General features: G+C 46.8%; 1 long non-coding RNA gene across 3 annotated transcripts in view; it reads right to left on the bottom strand.

Annotated features, from left to right (window-relative positions):
* Positions 1 to 19,987, bottom strand: part of LOC105484879 (uncharacterized) — a 67,423-nt gene that overhangs the window by 25,143 nt on the left and 22,293 nt on the right. Inside the window, exon 3 of one of the 3 annotated variants that reach the window (XR_011613513.1) lies at positions 1 to 994. The exons of 1 other annotated variant lie outside the window; for it this stretch is intronic. This is a non-coding gene — a long non-coding RNA (uncharacterized lncRNA). One more of the 3 variants, XR_011613508.1, reaches the window with a different exon arrangement.

Consider the following 19,987-nt stretch of genomic DNA (forward strand, 5'->3'; position numbering starts at 1 on the left):
CCTTGGAGGCCTGGGAAGGCCGGGCCAGCGCAAACTTGAAAAGGCAAGGCTTCAGCTCAAGCCCAACAGGTCGCCGGCTCTCTTTGGCTCCTCGGCAGCTACCGGGCTCAGGAACTAAACAAACTCTCCAGACTTCATGAGCATTCCGTGGCCTCTGACTGATCTGGGTCAAAACTTCGAAATGTCAAAGACAAAGAATTTTTTTCTTTAAACGGAATGAGCTGAACTTTGACCCGCCCTTGTTCAGGGTGTGGAATGCAAGCACTGTGTACCGGCCACAAACTCCAGTTCGGCAGGCAACAGCCGGAAAAGCAGTCTTCATGTCTTCATGCCGGCTTCATGCCGGCCTCCCTGTCCTGTTTCCTCTTTAGGTCCGACTTGACGGGGTCTAGGTCTTTATCTCGCTCTCCAGACAGGGAAGCTGTGCAGAGGAAACATTCCAATTTCTGTTAGCTAGAGCTAGAGTGGATGTTCTAGATAAATCTGCAGCGATCCAGTCTCAGGCGGAACTGACAGGCCCAGTCCACAGCAAGATGGCATTTCTGTTCACTCCCTAGGAGCTGGCGAACAACAGGCACTTGGCTACCCCCTGAGGTAAATCATTTATTAAGTACCTACTAAGTGCTAAGCCAATATACAGTACAGGAAAAGCATCAAATACAGGCCATCATGGAGAACACACATATTCCAGCTGAGGCTAAGTATTCCCAAATTTGCATTGCTGATATTTAAAACATCTGCTTACTTTAAAAGCTGAGATCCACTTTTGCAATAAAATAATATCAAACATACTGCTTGGTTCTCAGGCTAGCTCACAAAAGCCCATTTTATCCACTCCAAGAAGTCATCAACTCCAGTGTCTTCAGGGGCCAGGCAGGTAACGAAGGAGTGCAGTGGCCTGGGCGGGGGGGTGGTGGGGGGGCGGATGTGCCCATTGGAAGGACCCCGCCACTCTCGATGGGCCACCCTCCCAGCTCTGCTTCCTGGGGACCATCTGGGAATAGAGACCCAAAGAGTCCAGATCATCCAGGTTTTCAGGGCAAGGTAGAAAACTAGCTTTATGTTAAACTCCTAATTTTTTTTTTTAACACTGTCAAGATATTTTAACGGTCAGAACATACCTACAGAGCTTCCAGTTTGTTCTCCTGGTTGTAAATGTGTCTAAAATACAATACATTTGCAATGAAAAAAAAGAGCAAGCATTGCCAGAGTGAAGAATTAAATAAAATAAAGAACATACCCAAAGAGGAAAACTTTACCTCACACATCTGCCATTTGAGGAAAATAATAAGCATAGAGGAAAATTTAAACCTTCTGGTAAATGGCTGTCAACTAGCCCTACCCTGAGGGCTGCAGGTGGAGAGGTGTATCAAAATGACTTCCAAGTATATGTGATTTAACTGAAGTACTAATAATATGTGTGCATCCTGACCTGCCAGCCAGGCAGAAAAGTCATGCTGATATACTGGCTGTGTCTCCCAGTTGAGAGCGCTTCTCTGGACATCCACAAAAGGTCCATCCAGGGCTTTGGTGATAAGATTGGAAGGGCTTATCATAATCCAGCTGCCCATCCAAGGCACAGTACCCTCCACAAACACTCCCGTGACCAAGTCATGGTCTAGCCCCCACTTGATTCAGTAACTCCCACCACACCTTTGGAGGGCTCAGACAAGTAGAACACAACTCAGATGAAATCTCTCTGCAAGGAAATACTAGCCTTCAGGTCTCCACTCTGCCTCTGGAGCCCCAGAGAACAAGCCTACTCCCCCAAAGACTTGGAGACATTTTAGGATGGTTTTTACAACCAGAAGTTTTTAGGCTAAACAAGAAGGTACAAAAAGGGAAATTAAAAAGGAAGGGCAGGGGGAAGAAGCCAGAGAGAAATATTCTTGAAATAGCTGATCAAAAGTTAACAAGCCAAAGGAAAAGAGGAAGAGACACAGGCATTCATGAGACAGGAGCCTCTTGTGGCCAAACCAATAGCAAGTGAAAAAGCACATGGGAAAGGAAGGGCCCACAGTACAAACACAAAAGAATGCCAAGAGCCACCAGATCAGTCAGTTCCCAAGGCCAGCCACCAGGCTGTGCCAGTGATCCAGGACATATTGGTTAGAACCTGGCACTGGGAGAAGAAAACTGCATACAACTCACAATTGTTAAGTATGGAACTTTTTTCTGTCTAGTTGGGGGAAGAGATTCTTTTACTGATAGATTTGTTGGAATTATTTATATATTCTGGATATGAATCCACTTGCCAGGTATAGGTACTGAGTATATCTTCTCCTCTCTGATTGCCTTCACTCTCTTTTATTGATGTCATTTGATGATCAGAAGTTCCTCATTTTAATGACATCCAACTTACCAATCTTTTCCCTTAGAGTTAGTGTTTTCTGTGTCTTAAGAAATGTATGGCTACCCCAAAGTTATAAAGATACCCCAAAGTTATAAAGATATTCTATGTTATCTTGTAGATGAAGTTTTGTTTTGTTTTAATTTTAACATTTAGATTGATGATCGCTCTGGAATTTATTTTTGTATATGATCAAGATTCATTTCTTTCCTGTGGATATCCAGTTGAACCAGCACTGTTTATTAAAATAACCATCCATTCCCCACTGCCCAGCAGTGCCCTTTTCATCATAAATCAGGTGTCCAGATACATATAGGTCTGTTTCTGAGCTCCCTGTTCCATATCTTTGGTAGAAATAAGACAGACAAATAGGTCTGTTATTACAGTGTAGATCACTAATTGTAAATCTGGTGATTTTAACATGTCTACAAGTAAAGTTTAGGAAAATATAAACTGAGGGGCCAATTGTGAGAAGCCAGCTCGATGTGGATATCCATAGTCTGAGAAGAGAACTCTAGCCTGGGCTTCTCAGAATGAATAGGATGAGCAAGAATTGGTAAAGAAATAGCATCACAAGCTAAGGAAGGGGACAGCAAGAAGAAATGCACAGAAAAATAAAAATCAGCCTTATTTTTTTGTGGAGAGCAACATAGTGATTAAGAGTACAGACTCGGCCAGGCATGGTGGCTCATGCCTGTAATCCCAGCACTTTGGGAGGCCGAGGCAGGCGGATCACAAGGTCAGGAGATCAAGACCATCCTGGCTAACACGGTGAAACCCCGTCTCTACTAAAAATAGAAAAATTAGCCAGATATGGTGGCGGGCGCCTGTAGTCCCAGTTACTCAGGAGGCTGAGGCAGGAGAATGGCGTGAACCAGGAGGCAGAGCTTGCAGTGAGCCAAGATGGCGCCACTGCACTCCAGCCTGGGCGACAGAGCCAGACTCCGTCTCAAAAAAAAAAAAAAAAAAAAAAAAGAGTACAGACTCACACAGTTTAGGAGACAGCTTGCATCCAATTCCCCGAATACTATTCAGCTGTGTCACCTTGGGCAAGTTACCTTGGCCTTTCTGGCCTCAGTTTCCTAATCAGCAAAATGGGGGTAATCTTTCTCATTGAGCTGTAAGATTAAATGGGTTAACTGATGCATATCTTTTAGTACAGAGCTTACCACTGCAAGCGTTCAAAAAATGCTGTGTGCTATCATCATCATCATTAGTGACACCATGAAGAACAGGTGGACTGTTAGAGCAATCTTGCCATTCAACCAACATTTATAGAGTACTTACTACCAAACAAAAATATTACATATAGTGGTTAAAAACTCTAACTCTAAAATGAGATAGATTTGAATCTAAATTCTAGTGCAGCCTCTTGACTAATTATATAAACCTGAACAACTTACTTAACCTTTCTAAGTTCCTAGTTTCAGCTTCATCTATACTTCATAGGAATTTTCTTGGAGAGGATATGAGATACAGAAGTAATTCAGCACAAGTTGGCTTACAATTCAGAAGTAAGCCAACACAAAATAAGTGTTCAATTAATCCCAGCCTTCACTGTGATGATGAGAATGACAATGGCGACATAAAGATTTTTCATTTGGTATAAGAAAAAGCCTACCAACACCTCAAAAGACTTAGAATACCTAGCATTCTCAGGTCTTCCATCCAAGTACTAACCAGACACAACCATACCTAGCTCCATATTGACAAGGTAAGTAGACAAGATCAAGTGTGTTCAAGTGGTAGGCCCAAGACAGATAAGGAGCTTAGAGAAAAAAGGTTGGAGAAGCCAAGTAAAAGCTAAATTACTGGGATAGTTCAATACCTGGTAAGGAAGAGATGAAATTCCAACATCAAGCAACTTCAAGAAGAAACAAAAACACACAAATCTAAGCATATATAATCAAAAAGTATGAGAATGTGCTCGATGGTTGAGTGGGGACAGAAATGGTACTCGTAGAGTAGAAGTCTGATGGCATTCATGGGGAAAAGGCTCCTAAGGAGCAGTGCCATTAATAGTTGCAGATCAACAATAGCAATCGCGGCGTGGTAAGCCCTCAGCCATGAAGACCACACTGTGCCAGTCTCCTGGAAGAACTACCCCAGAGACACTGAGGAGCTTTCCCCCAACCCAAGAGACCGTGGCACTTCTACCTGAGTCACTGAGCTGAAGCGAAACAAGGCCCAGCAGTGACAACGAACACTCCAAGGACACAATGCAGTGCCTGGTGCCAAGTGAAAATCCGAGAGGCAAGGGCTGGGGACAGCCTGTGCTGGAGGGTAGGTGCTGGCAGAGGTGAAATGCAGACACACACTCAGAATGCCGCCACAGACGGGGAGCCAGAGCCAGGCAGCAGAGAGTGAGTGGCCTGGCAGATGCTGGCCAAGAACGTGGGGCTCCCCGAGCCCGCAGGGTAAAGGAAGACAAGCAAAGGCCAAGTTGAGTGCTGAATTCACAGCACAAATGGAAGTGAACCCCAGCACCAACAGGGACTCCCGTGTGAAATACGCCCAAGGGCTGAATAGAGAGGGGCATGTTTGCATGGGGGAAAGTCAGGCCTGCAATGGCAGATATTGTGACTAGGATGCTCTGTTTGTAAGTAGATGCTTTTTCCTGGGCAGACACAGTCTGTCTCTCAGGCCAGAAATCCAGGCTCCAAAACATCCTGCCCAAACTGGCTCCCATCACCTCCTGGGAAAGTGAAAGAGGCCAAAACATCTACCTTGTCTTAGGCTGCTAATCATTAAATCTAAACTCTCACCCCAGAGGGCTCACAACTCAGCCATAAACAAAACCCAGACTGGCAATGGCACTGGCACCTGCTATCCTGACCATGGACTGCGGCTCAGTGAACATGGCCACTCTGCTAACCACTGGTCACAGCTCCTGCTGCCTAAAATACAGGGGGACAAAGTCTTCTTGGGACTGAGGGAGTAACCCAATGTGCCTCTTGGCTGGGTGCTCTTGGCCCTGCCAATGGATGGAAATAATTTCCAGAGAGATAGAGTATGGTTGGGCCATGTGAGAGGGACTTGAGGAGAACATTACTCCATTCCTCAACAGTGGAACCTGTAGCCTATGTCACACGCCAGATGTGGATGGGATTGGGGGGTCTTGGCCAAACTCCCTCCAGGCACAGGCTGGTGCCCTCAGATGCTGCTGCTGCTGCTCTTGTGGGCAGGAGGAGATGTCTCTAGGGTGTGAAGAACCTAGGCCTCTGATGACTTATGGGGCTGTGCTGACCTCTGTGTGACCACATGGGTTTAGCACCATGTGACTTAAAAATGGAGTCTCTTTCCTGCCTCAGAACAAACTTCTGCTCTGCTTAACTGAGTCAGATCTAGACAGCAGGAATCATAAACACAAGTGGGGCAGGGGATTCCCCAAACACTTCTGACTTGAACTTTCATTTCCATACTGCCTTATCCCCCAAGCAGGGGCACGTCTGTACCTGCAGCCTAGGACAGAGGAGGAAAGAGACCGGGGCCATTGTGCATGGCCTGGGTGCAGGTCCGAGCTTTCAGCAAAGTGCCAGCCTAGGCAGGAGCAGGGACAAACCTTCCAGGGCCAAGGCTCTCATTCAGGGGTGGGAGAGGAGCTGGGGACTGTCTAAAACATAACAGTTAATATTTGGGATACATTTTCATATTGTTTTCACAATATGAAACCACACCAAAAGTAAGGTTCCACAAAACCTTTGATGATGTGAATACTTCCTCTGCACTGGGAGGGGGTGCTGACCAGAATCTTTGCGGGTGGGAGGCAGTCCTGTGGTTTATTTACTGAAGGTAGGTGTTGGAATTACACTCTTTTAGAGGGTTCAGCTCTCTGAAACTCCCTGGGACCACTGGACAGCCATTATTCTCAGGCTAAGATTTGACATTGGCCTCAGTTCTATGTCCAAAAGCAGCACAGCAACAACAGCTCTGCCTTGGAAGACAGAAGATCATACTTAGATGATTTCTGCAACAATATATACTTTGGAGGTGAGAAGAGCACCCCGTCACTCTCCCTCTGAAAACTTCAAAACCTTCACAGGCCACGGTGAGTATTTAGAAAGCAGGCAGGTCCAACAGAAAGAACGGCCATTGATTTATTTAAAAAAAAAATGTGGGGTCCATGTGTCAGGTACAGTGCGAGGCACTTTTTAAGGAGCTCCGCCCTTGGCTGGCAGGAACTCCCTTGGTCAGCAGAGGTTGGTAAACTAGGAAAGCAAGACGCTAGGAGGAGAGCTGGCTCCTTAATCCCACCCTGGCCCCCTAAACAAGACAGCTCTAGTCCTGCTGGCCCTGGAGGCCCAGGCACTTGGACATCACTTGCTCTACACCTTTCTTGGGAGGCAGAGCTAAGTGGGGGTTGAGGAGAGACCTACAGGCTGAGTGCACTCATGACACAATCAGGAAGTTTCTGGGGCCAGGTGCAGTGGCTCACGCCTGTAATTCCAGCACTTTGGGAGGCCAAAAGAAGCGAAGGCAGGCAAATCACTTGAGGCCAGGAGTTCAAGACCAGCCTGACCGACATGGTGAAATCCTGTCTCTACTAAAAATACAAAAGTTAGCTGAGCATGGTGGCACACGCCTGTAATCCCAGCTACTTGGGAGGCTGAGGCAGGAGAATCGCTTGAACCTGGGAGGTAGAGACTGCAGTGAGCCAAGACTATGCCACTGTACTCCAGCCTGGGTAACAGAGTGAGACTGTCTCAAAAAATATATATGTAAGTTTCTGGGTATGCTGACATGAAAAAATTACCACTGGAGCTTCTGAGAGCCCTAAGTCACCATAAGGGTAGAGGAAGGAGGACAGGAGGAACTGAGATGCTGAGATAGCTGGGAAGCCCCAGCCCACTTCCCTAGAGAGGCCCTTTCCTAAGAGCCTGAACCCTGTTCACGGAGCCCTATCACTGACCTCGAGGGCAGCACCAGTATCCACAGTCAGGTCATCCCGAGAGTTGTAACCACTGTTCCTGCCCCAAACCCACAGACTCTCTCAATCCCATCCAAACAGCCCAGGATGAGCCACAAGACAGGGCCTTAGAACCCTGGGGGTGTAAGACACCCTCGATGTCATCTGGCCTCACCTTCTACCGAGACAACAAGAGTCCGCCTTGGGTTAGTGTCCAAGGTGTGGGATTTGGGGTGGGTTATTCCATGTCTTGCCTAAATTCTCTCATCTATAAAGTAGGGCTGATAAGCTCATCATACCTCTTCACAGTGTTGCTGTGAAGATTAGAGTCTATTCCAGTAAAGCACTTAGCAACAGTGCCTGGTACCCAACTAGTATTCAGTAAGGGAAGTTATGGCTACTGTTTTCATTATTAGCATCCATCCCTGCATGGCAGCCATTCGCTCATGTATAAACACTATCGGACCCATGGAAGGAGCTGGTGACCTGACAGGGTCACCCATCTTCTCTCCCTCACATCCTTCACAGCTCATAAAGCAAGACAGGTATCCAGCTCCCAGCACCAACATCTGCCTCCCTGTCACAGCTGCCCACTGGCCCCAGGGCTGCCCCTGAGGTAGCACAGGGTAAGTCTGACACCCACATCACTTGACAGTGCTTTAAACACACAATACTGTACCTAGCAAACCCCCTCTCACCAAGGCACACAGTCTCTACCTCTACCTCTCTGGGGCACACAGTCTTATCAGCTCTGCTCTGTACTTGAACTAGTTTGACATTTTCCCTCCTAATTGAGATCAGGAACCGGAGCATCCCTCCAAAAGTGGCCTGAGAAGGCCAAAGGACAGCCGGCTCTGATCTCCCACAGAACCTTCTTCCTCCCTCAGGAGTCCTCACTCCCTGTCTTGCTTAGGCCGCCCCTGCAGCTGCCCCTGCCCCTCCACTTCCAACCCAGCCCTCCCATACACACAATAATTAAAACCTTGCTATGTGCCTTCTTCAGGCCCTCTCATTCTTGAGCTTAGGAATCTGCCAATAAACCTTTGTTGAATTATTTCTGTATGACACACACTAAGCCATTTCACATATATTATCTCCATTAATCTGCTCAATTTCCCTTAGCTGGGAATCAATCACAACACTCACCTGCTCCTTTTTTTGAGCGCTAGCTGGATGGATTCTTTCCACGTGGCCAAACTCCAGCAAGTTCTCGGTGCTTTGGTACTCTTGATATTGGACAAGAGTCCGAGACCCATGGTCTCTACTAGACTAAGCAATATCTCTACCTATATCTTTCACTCTTTCCCAGATGAGATAGACAGCAATCCTGCAGGCCCCACGTTTGCCACAATTGTTCTTCCTTCTCCAAATGCCAACACTTTAACCCCTTGTTACAATTTAGAGCCATGATAATATGCTGTTATTTCTCATGTCACACGTGGCTCATCTGGTGCCTCCAATTAGAGTCTGAACTTTTTAAAGAAAGGGTCCAGGCAAGCTTCAAAATTCTTTTTTCATTCTTCCTAAAGCGATACTTCTAGCAGCACTCAATCAATACTTGCTGATTGGCTGATTGGACTAGATTAGGCCTGTCAACATGACGACCCCTAAATCCCCAACAAACAGACTGGAAACGGGCTCACTTGATATTAATCCCTTCCCTGCCCACCCACACAGGTCCTCTGAGGTTTCTCCTACTCTCCTTCCTTTGATCTAAATGTATCAAACAAGAATGTGCTCTTGTAACTGCAGCTTCTGGAAAGGGTCCCCAAGCAAATATCAAAGGGACACTCAACCTGTGGTGTCACAAACACCAGCAATCACCTCACCCCTCTGCCTGACGGATGCCAAGGACAGCTGGCTCTGGACTAAAAACAGTGCAACCCCAAATCTGAGCCCTGGGGATCTTTTATGTGTTTTCCTTTTCCCTGTGACCCCATGTGAGGCTGAGAACAAAGGAGACAGAAATCAGCTGTCCCATCACACAGGTGGGAAGGCCACTGTCAGACCCACCCTCTCCCAGGGAATCAAAGACCAGAGACTCTAATGGTTCCCCATGGCTACCAACTGTAAATTTCAACTAAGGGTAGAAAGTGGCCTTACCTGATACGGTAACAGAAGAAGAAAGGAAAGGAGCAGAGGAGTGCCACTCAGGGCCCTAGGAGGTAGGTGGAGAGGTGGAGCTTTGCATGCCTTCAGGTGCCTCCTGCGGTGGGCTAAAACTCTGTTATTAAGAACATACACCAACCAAGGAAAAGAGGGGGACAAACCCTCTACGTTACGGCCTAGCTCCAGGCATTTCACAGATTCTGATGCACTCCAGACGGAAGCTCAGGGTCCTTTTGAGACATGAAAAGTCTTGACTGCACAAGAGAAAGTCAAAAGTTCTTTGGAGATGGTTCTAGGTCCCCACTCTAGTTAATTAACAAGCTTTTACCAAATACCTCCTAATTCTTCTAAGTACTTCCAACACCTACGACACAGCCAGGCACACAGTGTGGATGCTGCTACTGAATCCAGGACAGGAGGGAAAAGAGAATCAAAATTAAATATAAGATACGGTTTATAACCAAAGGCGTTCCTGAAATAGCTTCCAGAGCTAACATGATTTGGGAACAGTTATAAAACAGCCTCACTGCTAGGAAGCTTCTCACGGGCCTGGACTGCGTCTTCCAGCCCTTTACACTACCACATGGCGCACATCCACGTTCAGTAACCGTCCGCTGGGCAAATAGGCCGATGAACACAGGAAGGAAACACAGCACAACTTCTGTAAGGCCTACTTCTGAACATTCGAAATACCAAGCTTACCCCTCATTTTTGGAATCATACAACGCTGAGATACAACTGACTGGCCACTTCCTGCCTACCTGTAGGCTATCCCCAGAGTCGTCATACCTTTGTATAAGAAATGTGTTCCAGCAAGCCAATCTCAACATTTAACCTCCTTCCCATACCCATCCCAACACTTGGCTCCCCCGTCTCCTTTTTCTGTCTCACATGCAGAACCAAGTAACAAGTTAAAAAATGGCAGGAACTCTTTCTGAGTAAACTTTGCTCCTTGGCCAAGATGATAAAGTTGAGCTTCACCGTGGAATGCGTCCCTCCTCCCGGTGATTTGTAACCTGCTCAGGCACAGAATGGAAGCTGGCCAGCTGGCCTCCAGGACTCAGCCATCTCGCTGGGGCCTACAGAAGGACCAGGGACAGAGGCTACCTCCCTGTAGTCCTTGTTGGGCCCCACAGCCCTGACCACCACTGACCCCCAGCTTTGGGAGACGAGGAATAGAACTAGACCCTCCATCTGGCTGAGAGCCCGTTTACAGGGCTCTGGCTTCCTCCCAAGGCTGCCCTGGGATCTCAGCCCTCAGTCCCACCAGACCTGTATGTTCTCCTTGTCCCCCTCTGGGAGAGCCTTCAAATAAGGCCAAGGCCCCCAATTAGCATGTCCCTTGCCTTTATCTGCCCAGGTAGCATCCTCCTCATCACGAACATCAACTTCCACATTCCACAAACCTGCCATGTTGTCAGGCCTGGTGATTGGCCCCGTGCTGCCTCATAGCTCATTCAGCATTCCACGACAGTGGGATGAAGCTGGCACTGTTGTCACTTCCACTCCACGGATAGGAACTGGGGAGCCTATATGAGGAGGCACAGCTGGTAACTAGACTCAGAGCCCTGTCTCTTAACCGCTGTGCTGTACATGCGGATGACATCCTCTCCCCTCTGACGAGACCTCCTCCCAATGCCTGTCCTTGGCAGATGAACTACTCTCCATTGTCACACTTGACCATCCCTGGCATAAAAGGCGGGGCTAACCAGGTTTCCTTAGGAAAAGAAAAAGGCCCAATACATGTGACTTTTTTGTACATAAGTATTTTTTAAACAAGTTTTTACTACTGACTCATTTAAATGAGGTGGAATGTAAGTTTTAACCCCTTCTAGCTTACAAAGTGCTTTTGTAACAAATTAACTTACTTCATTCCCCATCAAAGCCTAGTGAAGTATATGCAATTATTCCCATTTTACGGAGGAGAACATGAGGAAAGCTAGGAGACTCAGCCAGGATCACTTAGCCAGTAAGCAGCAGAGTAACAAATTGAACCCAGGACTCCCAAAGGCTAAATCCTGTCTTTTGGGTACCTACCGGTTGAGAGAAAACACAGCATTGGCATTGAGAGTGGGAGAGTGGGAATGTGGGAGTCAGAAAGACTCACACTGGCTGTGTGACCTGAGGCAAGTTAATTAACATCATCTTGTATCACTAAAGTAGCGCTACTAACAAGCATGACACATAGTTACCGTGGGGATTAAATAAGATAATGTATGCAAAGTACTTAGCATGATGCCCAACACATAGTAAACACTCAATAAATGGCTGTGATTTTTATTACTCTCCACTGTCCAGGCAGGGATTATAGCATCTCCTTAACTCGCTGTGTGCCTATTATAGTGGACATGAGATACAAAACTGTATGTAGTAAGTACTTAATACAGGTTGACTAGGAGCAACTTCCTGATATCCCAGCCACTGTACCTCACAAACAGCTACGGGCAAGAATCACAGGACAAAGACAAGAATCACAGGACAAAGCCAAGCTCCCAACCACAGCAACTAGAAGGAAGCAGTGTCCAACCCTGAGAAACACATTCCAGGACTCAAAAGGAAGAGAGAGGAAGGGTCGGAGCTGCAGTCTGTAGACACAAATAAAATGGCCGCCAGCCTGTGCCCCGTGCCAGCCTGAGCACAGCTGTGGCTCCCAAGGGCAGGGGTCTGTGTTTTCTCTGCATTCTGCAGCAACCACCACTCCTTCCCAGGGCTCTGGGTCTCTGCTCCCGGGGCTTGGGAACATGCATGTCCTTGATGAGAAGACCACATAAAAGGGCATGGCCTACTTCCAGGAGCCTCCCTGTTTCCCACTTCAAGATAAAAATAATAAACACACACACACACAGAGGGCGGAGAGTGAGGGGGGAATTAAGTGGCGTAGAAGCTGAGGCACAAGGACTTACACAGCACAGGGCTGCGGTAACCTGGCAACCTACGAAAGGTGTGTCAGAATGAGTAGGATGCAAATAGACAAGTACCAGGGCTGGGAACAGTCAGGGCTGGACGGGGGAAGGTCACAACGTGCTGGCCTGGATCCTTGTGGCGCTAAGGAGGGAGGGGGAGGACAGCAGATAGGACGCTGCTGCCCACGCAGCTTGTGACTCCCAGCTGTGTGTTCCCAACAGACTCCCAACTGGCCACTCTGCTAGCTTCAGGCTCTCTTCTCCAATCCTGTCTAGATATTGCCATCAGTATCTTCTCTGAAATTCTGAACCATCATATGCCTCCCCTGCTCTAAAGCTGCCCATGGCTCCCCAGCACATAGCCTCAGCATCCTGTAGCATCTGGTTCCAATCTGCCCCTTCAGCCTCAGGATTCGCTATCCTCCCATGTCCTATACCTTCTGATCCTGCCTCACTGCCCCTTCTATATGCCTCCTTTCTATGGGCTTCTGCGTATGGTGAGTCCTCCCTCTCAGCTCAGCCTAAATCCAGAGGTCACAGCTATTTCAACACATTTTCTAAATACCTACCATGTACCAGGCACTGGGCTGGGCACTGAGACTATAGAAATACTTAAAATATATCCTGCCCACAGTGAGCTTGTGGTCATAGGGCAACTCAAACACGCCAATGTGAAAGTAATACAGGAACAACAGATACAGAGCACTTCCTATCAGCAAGACACTCTTTTCAGCCTTTTACATGCTCGCTTTCATCCTTTCAATAACCCTATCAGGTAAGTATGATTATTATCTGCACCATTTTATAGATGAGGAAACTGAAGCATAGCAAAGGTCAAGTAAAACTTACTCAGACTCACCCTAAGGAAGCGACAGGCTTCTATGGACAGTGAGCATCTCCGGGAGTGGGTGCTACAGTCCAGTAGGGCAGTCAGAGATGGCCACAGCCACGGATGAAGCCAAATCCAGGATGGCCATAGCCAAGGCAGCTTCTCTCTCTTTCCCCAAGAGGCCATCCTGGAAGCGAATGCTTCCTACATGGAAGATATACTTAAAGCAGGAGGTATATCCCAGCACTCTGGGAGGCCAAGGTGGGTGGATGACCTGAGGTCAGGAGTTCAAGACCAGCCTGACCAACATGGTGAAACCCTGTCTCTACTAAAAATACAAAAATTAGCTGGGCACAATGGCGGGTGCCTATAATCCTAGCTACTTGGGAGGCTGAGGCAGGAGAATCGCTTGAACCTGGGAGGCAGAAGTTGCAGCGAGCCTACATCGCACCACTGCACTCCAGCCTGGGTGACAGAACAAGACTCTGTCTCAAACAACAACAACAACAACAAAATCACCCAAGGCTGCCCTCTTTCCTTCTAAGAAAGAGGCAAGCAGAAGGGGAGATGTGCATGAGCAACAGCCAAGTGTCACAGTGTGAGGGGATGGAAACTCAAATTCACAGCAGATCCACTCAACATCTATGTTTCCCCCAGGCCACATAGTCGGAGGACTGAACTCTATACTACTGAGGGCTCAGCAGCTCCACCGTCCTGCCTCTAGCACAAGCTGAGGAAGGGACCTCGGAGGTGTCTGGAATGGCTTATTTTTTCTGTCCCTGCATGGCTGTAAGTGTTGGCATGGCTAGAAGATTCCATGCATCCCTGACAGCCCAGGATGCCTCTATGTCCATGCCAGGCAAGTCTTCACTATACCACAGGGGAACAGGAGCAGGATGCTGGCACATTCACATCGCAGGAGGGCACGGGGCATTGTGACCCAGTCTCTAGACAGGGGCATCTCCATCTGGTGCTGTTCCTCCTTCCCACTGCAGGCGCTGGATTATTGTACAGCCTCAGGGTCAGGCACAGCAATATGGCTCAGAGGAGCTCACTGTCCCTTCAGTCCAACCCAAGGGGTCTTTTCTCCTCTTCATCTCACAGTAGAAATCCTACACTACCCAGGGAGTTCCTGGGCACCATACAGGCCACCAGAGGCAGCCTCCAGCCAAGCTGCAGTTCTACCACTGACCAGGCAGAAGGGACTCATTCCTCCTCCTCTTGTTCCAGCAACACTGTGCTGCTCTTCCTGAAAACTGGCTGGATATAAACTCCATGAGGACAGGAACTTCTGCCTGTTTTATAAACTGCAGAATTCCCAGCGCCTAGAATGGTGCCTGGAATATAGCAGGCACCCAATAAATACCTGTGGAATAGAAGCATTATCATTTCTACCTTATAAATAAGAAAAATTAAGTATATTTCCTATAGACATAAAGCTAGTATATGGCAGAACCAAAATTCAAATCCAGGACTTCATGGGAACAAAATAAACCATATTGTACAATCACTTAACACTACTATTTACTGAGCACTGACCTGGCAAAATATGTGGGAGGACATGGAAGATAATCCCCATGATCAAAAACCTTTATTATCTGAGCAAGAGCATGTGAGCAAATAAAAAATTTAAAAAAATCTTTATTAGGGATCCATTATGTACCAGGCACTGGGGGACATACAGACATGGTCTCTCTTTAAAGGGTGTATGTGTATGCATGTGTGGCGTATACATACATATACATACATACACATATATGTAAATATATAAGTATATGCTAATTATATACACAATATATATAAATATTGTGTTATAAATTTTTTAAGCCCATCACTAGGCAGTATAGGGGAGGCCAGTGATTGAAAAAGCTAATAAATAAATATAACAGGAACAGAAAGGAGCAGAAGTCACTGCAGGCAGATGCTCCAAGAAGAAGGTGGAAGCTGAGGGGGGCTCTGAAGAACGACGGCACAAAGGCAACCCCAGGGGCAGGAGTGCATGCAGCAAAACCCTGCAGGCTCTGGGAGGAATTCATAGAGAAGTCTGACTACCCTTTTTCCATTTTTTGGAAAATGTATACTTCTGCTTTTAACTGTTCCACATTCTGTACCTATCCTTAATACCTTATTTGAAGAAAGTGTTCCACTGCAGTAAAATACACACACACACACACACACACACACACACACACACACACACACACATACGTATTTATTTATTTATTTGGAAACTCTGCTCAAATTCAAGTTTGTTCTCCTACATATGGGAAACTGGAGTGGCCCAAGATCCCAGACCTAGCTCATAGCAGAACTGAGGGAAAGACTGTAGGCCTCCAGGCTTCCCATGAGCAGCCTGGGACACTATTAAATTTCACAGGGTATAGCAAGAGAGCAGAGAAGGCAGGCTGCTGTGGAGACTGGGCATTATGGTGAGTCAGGCCTCAGCATCCTGACTGTGAAACGAGGGGACCTCAAGGCCCTTCTCAGCAATATATGTGTAAGACCAGGTCGTAAGCTGGGACCTTCAGGCCCCCCCAGCTGAGGTCTCCCCTCCTGCTGGAGAGACTGCAGGGCTTTTTCTGCTGCAAGTTATGAGTTGTTTGTTGGTTTTTTTTCCTGCTTGGCTTGTTTTGACACAAGGAAGAGGCTAATCCTCCTGGCAAACCTGGGTAAAACAACAGAGCCACAGTCCCCTCCCTGAAGCAGTGGGGGCAGCTGGCTCTGACAGGGAGAAACTGGATCTAGGAGTGTGATTGGTCGGCAGCTGACCTCTCTGCTCTGGCCTCTGGTGGCTCCTACACATCCCACTGGAGCTGTTTCCCTAAGAATGCAGGCTCCGGAGCAGGACCGGTCCACTTTCTGTCTCTGCTTATTACTAGCTGAGTGATCTCAGGAAAGATATTATAGCTTTCTGTGACTCAGTTTCCTCATTTGTCAAATACAACAGTTATCTCAGAGTTACTGTGAGGTTTAAATGAGTGAATACATAGAAAACAGAGCAGCACCTAGGACACACTAAACACTTTATTAAAGTTAGCATCATCACTACATTATTGCTTATACATAAGGTTCGCTGAAACCTGGTCTCTTAGATGCTAAGATCAGGCTAAGCCGGATGCTAAGGTAACCTATTGTGGGACAGAGGTAAATAGTGGTGTCAGAGATACAACAGGCACAAGCCCAGAGACTCAAAGCTTCCTTTAGGGTCCTGAATTCCCGTTTAGCACCTCAGAGCTGGAGGCTGGTAGGGTGATACCTCACACTTCCTAGCTCTGGCAGGGACACCCCATTATTCAGAAGCAGGTAGGGTCTCTGGCCTCTCTGGCCCCATGCTCTCTGACTTCGTTCTGGCACTGGTGGGTGGCATCTGACTGGTTCCCTGTATAGAATACTCATGCTCCACGTGCGTGCATCCTTCATTTACATCCTGTAGGAATACTCTAGGCAATCTCCTGGAGATACATAGCTTCTAGGGATCCTGAATTTGGGGGAGTTAGCTGGATATCATCTTTCAAAATCATTTCTGAGGATTTCCTTGAGATCTGGGGCCAACCTCGTGGGTGTACCTAAGAAGTTACCAAGCCGCTTTTTCAGAAGTGCGTATGCATGAGAGTACAGACTTTTGCCTGGCCCCAGAGCAGAGCACTGGGAGCCCAGCAATTGTGTAGGAAGCTGCAGAGACTAAGATGGGAGCAGACAATGCATCCACTTTCTCAGTTTTCGGTCCAATATCTGTGGAAAGGAAGGTCTCTAAAACTCAGGTAAGTCTAGGTACAGCCCAGGCTCAACTCTTACTTCTTAATCTCACCTTTTTGTCTCTCTATCCCAGCATCCACTGTTAAGCAGGGCTCTCAGCTGCCGCCCAGTGAATACTGGTTAAATTGACTTAGAGGCTCTTGATTTTTCAGCATGTGACTGATAAATCGCCACACTCATATTTAAGTCAAGTGCATCTGTCACGTGCAACCATGTTAGACTATTCTACCATACATACAGGGTAATCAGCTCGCCTGGGGATTCTTTGGTGTCCAGTAATTTTAAGTAGGAGTGACATTAGATGTAGTGTTTAGATGTAGATTGCTCAAGCTTCCCAACTGTCAACTCTTGATCAACTTTAAAGGGAAGGAAATAAAAGAAGTGCCGACCCTGTCTCCCACTTCCCCTGCAAGTCCACTGCCTCATCTTTCTGGTCTCCTTTCGTGCCCTGTACCCTCCCATTCTTTCCACCAAGCTCCTTTTCTCAATGCTTTCTCACTTGTGGTGTCCTTCTCTCTCCTCTTCATAGTGCAGAGTCCAATTGTATTTCAAGTCCACACTCAAGTTCAAGACTTCCACTTCCACGAGGCCTTAGAACGATTTGTGTTGGTGAATCTTTACTTCTGCCTCATGCATGGTGCTAGTCCTAGTGCCTTGATTACTGCCTTGCACTTAATAGCTCTGGCTGTACTGGATACATTTCCTCTGATCTCATGTTCTGGCCTGTACCACTGTCCTGAGACCACCTTTCCTGCATCTGTCATGACTCTGGTCCCACCTGTGCTAGCCCCAGGCCCCTGCTCCTACTGTTCAACCCCTGTCCCTGGGAGCAACTTCACACCACTGTCTTTACCCCTTGCCCACGAAGGCGATTCCAACCTTTAGTCCTGAGACATCCAGGAATGCCTGTTGGACAGCCCACTTGGGTATCCCACTATCACCTTGTGTTCAACATAACTAAAATTCATTCAACTATTACCTGTTGAGTTACTTTTAAAGCCAGGATCTGTTCTAGTCACTGGTGAGCAAGCCATGTAAAAGTCCTCATCCCAAGGGTTCATCAATGGATGAAGCGATGAACAAAATACAGTGGAATATTATTCATCCTTGAGAGGGAGGAAATTCTGACACATACTACAACACAGATGAACCTTGAGGACATTATGCTGAGTGGAATAAACCGGTCCCAAAAAGACAAATACTATATAATTCCACTTACATGCAGTTTTAAGAGTAGCCAAATTCATAAAGACAGAAAATAGAATGGTGGTTGCCAGGGGCTGTGGGGAGAAGAAAAGGCAGTTGAATGGGTACAGAGTTCAGTTATGTAAGATGAAGAGAGTCCTGGAGACAGATGGTGGTGATGGTTGCACAACACTATGAAGGAACTTAATACAACTGAATTGTACAATTACAAATGGGTAAGATGAAGAATTTTATGCTACGTGTTTTTTAGCACAGTAAAAAAACGTTAAGTCCTTGCCTTCTGTGCACTTTTCTGTATGTTATGCTTCAATTAAAATGAAAAAGATTTTGTCATCATGGAATTTACATTCTAGAGTCAGTATCTCAGTTATCATCTAAGCAGTTTCCTTCCAATTCCCATCACCCATATTACCAGTTTCCAGGCCTGTGCAGTCCTCCTGGAATTCCTCCTTTTCCCCCATATTCAATTCCTCCTTTCCCCCCATATTCAATAATTCTCCCAATTCCCATTACCTCTTCATTTTTGATAGAAAATACGAGGAAGTGGGAAAAACTCTACAGTGCCTGATTTCAGCGTTGGCTCTACCACTTGCTGAATAACCTCTCATTTAAACTTTGATTTCCTCACCCACCAAATGAAGAGTTTGACAAGACATTCATGAAGGCTCCTTCTGGCTCCAGCCCAGGATAAGTCTCCAGTTCACCCTCCCCAGCCCGGCCTGAGGTCTGGTGTATTCCTCTCAGGCACTCTGAGCAGCCTGAGAAGAAAGGCCTCATTCAGGAGGGGGAGCCCAGCCCGGGCGACAGCTCCCTCCAGGAGCTCCTTGGCTCTCTTGCCAGCCAGCCTGAACTTTTACTGCTTGCAACCTTGTGACTTTGGATTACCTGACCTTGAATCCTGCCAGCCCTGCACTCCTGCTGGGACCTCTTCTGACCTGACTGCCTGTAACTGGGACAGCCTCGCCTGCTGACATTGGACCCTATTCTGCTACTACAAACTGGGCTGCCTTGTGGCTGTACAACTGGGATGCTGCTAGCCAAACTGTGAATTCTCCCTGGGCCATGACCATGGCCCCGACCATGGCTTTGCCTTGGCCCTGGTTCCTGTAGTGTCCTCTGAGCTCACTCCATCTGCTAGACAGGGTCCACAATCTGCCTGTGATTGATTCATTCACTCCAAAATGTTCACTATGATACTTACTCCAAGACAGGCACTGCTCCAGGTAAGAGATACATAAGGATGAAACACAGCTGCTTCCAATATCAACATATGCCATTGCCAGGGCAAATTTCCCCATTTAACGAAGACCTATGTAACTCACCACTGTCAAATTATTTCATGTAACATGTATTTACCATGTGCAATTACTATGTGCCAGCCACTAATCCAGCACTATAATAAAACAGTAGTGTAGGGAAATGCAACTTTCTATGTGGTACAGTGGTTAAGAGTATGGCCTCTGCAACTGGAATCTCAGTTGTGTGACCCTGGGCAATTACAAGATTTCTCTGAGTTTCAGTTTCCTCACTCGAAAACGGGAATAATAATAGCACTTAACTGATAAGCTTATATGAGGAATAAATGAGCTAGCCCATGTAAAATGCTTGGAACACTCTATGGCACACAGTAAACACTTGGATATTAGCAGTTTTTATTTTGATGTAACCCCAAAGATGCCAGCACTTAATATGCCAGGAACTTCAAGGGTCCCTGCTCCAGCCTATATAAACAGTATCCCGAGTACCTTTGTAGATGAGTAGTGATAGCATGTAGCCCCAACTTCAACATAGCTAACAAAGAATAAAAAATTCCTGTGCAAAGCACTATATACAATTCTAATATGTTCACATGAGTTAAACAGGAATATCACTAAAGAAATGGATACCCAAAGCTACTGAGGAGTGAAAATCTTCATAATACATATATC

Source organism: Macaca nemestrina, chromosome 1 (genome assembly GCF_043159975.1).
Source record: "Macaca nemestrina isolate mMacNem1 chromosome 1, mMacNem.hap1, whole genome shotgun sequence".
In the NCBI taxonomy this organism is placed as follows: domain Eukaryota; kingdom Metazoa; phylum Chordata; class Mammalia; order Primates; family Cercopithecidae; genus Macaca; species Macaca nemestrina.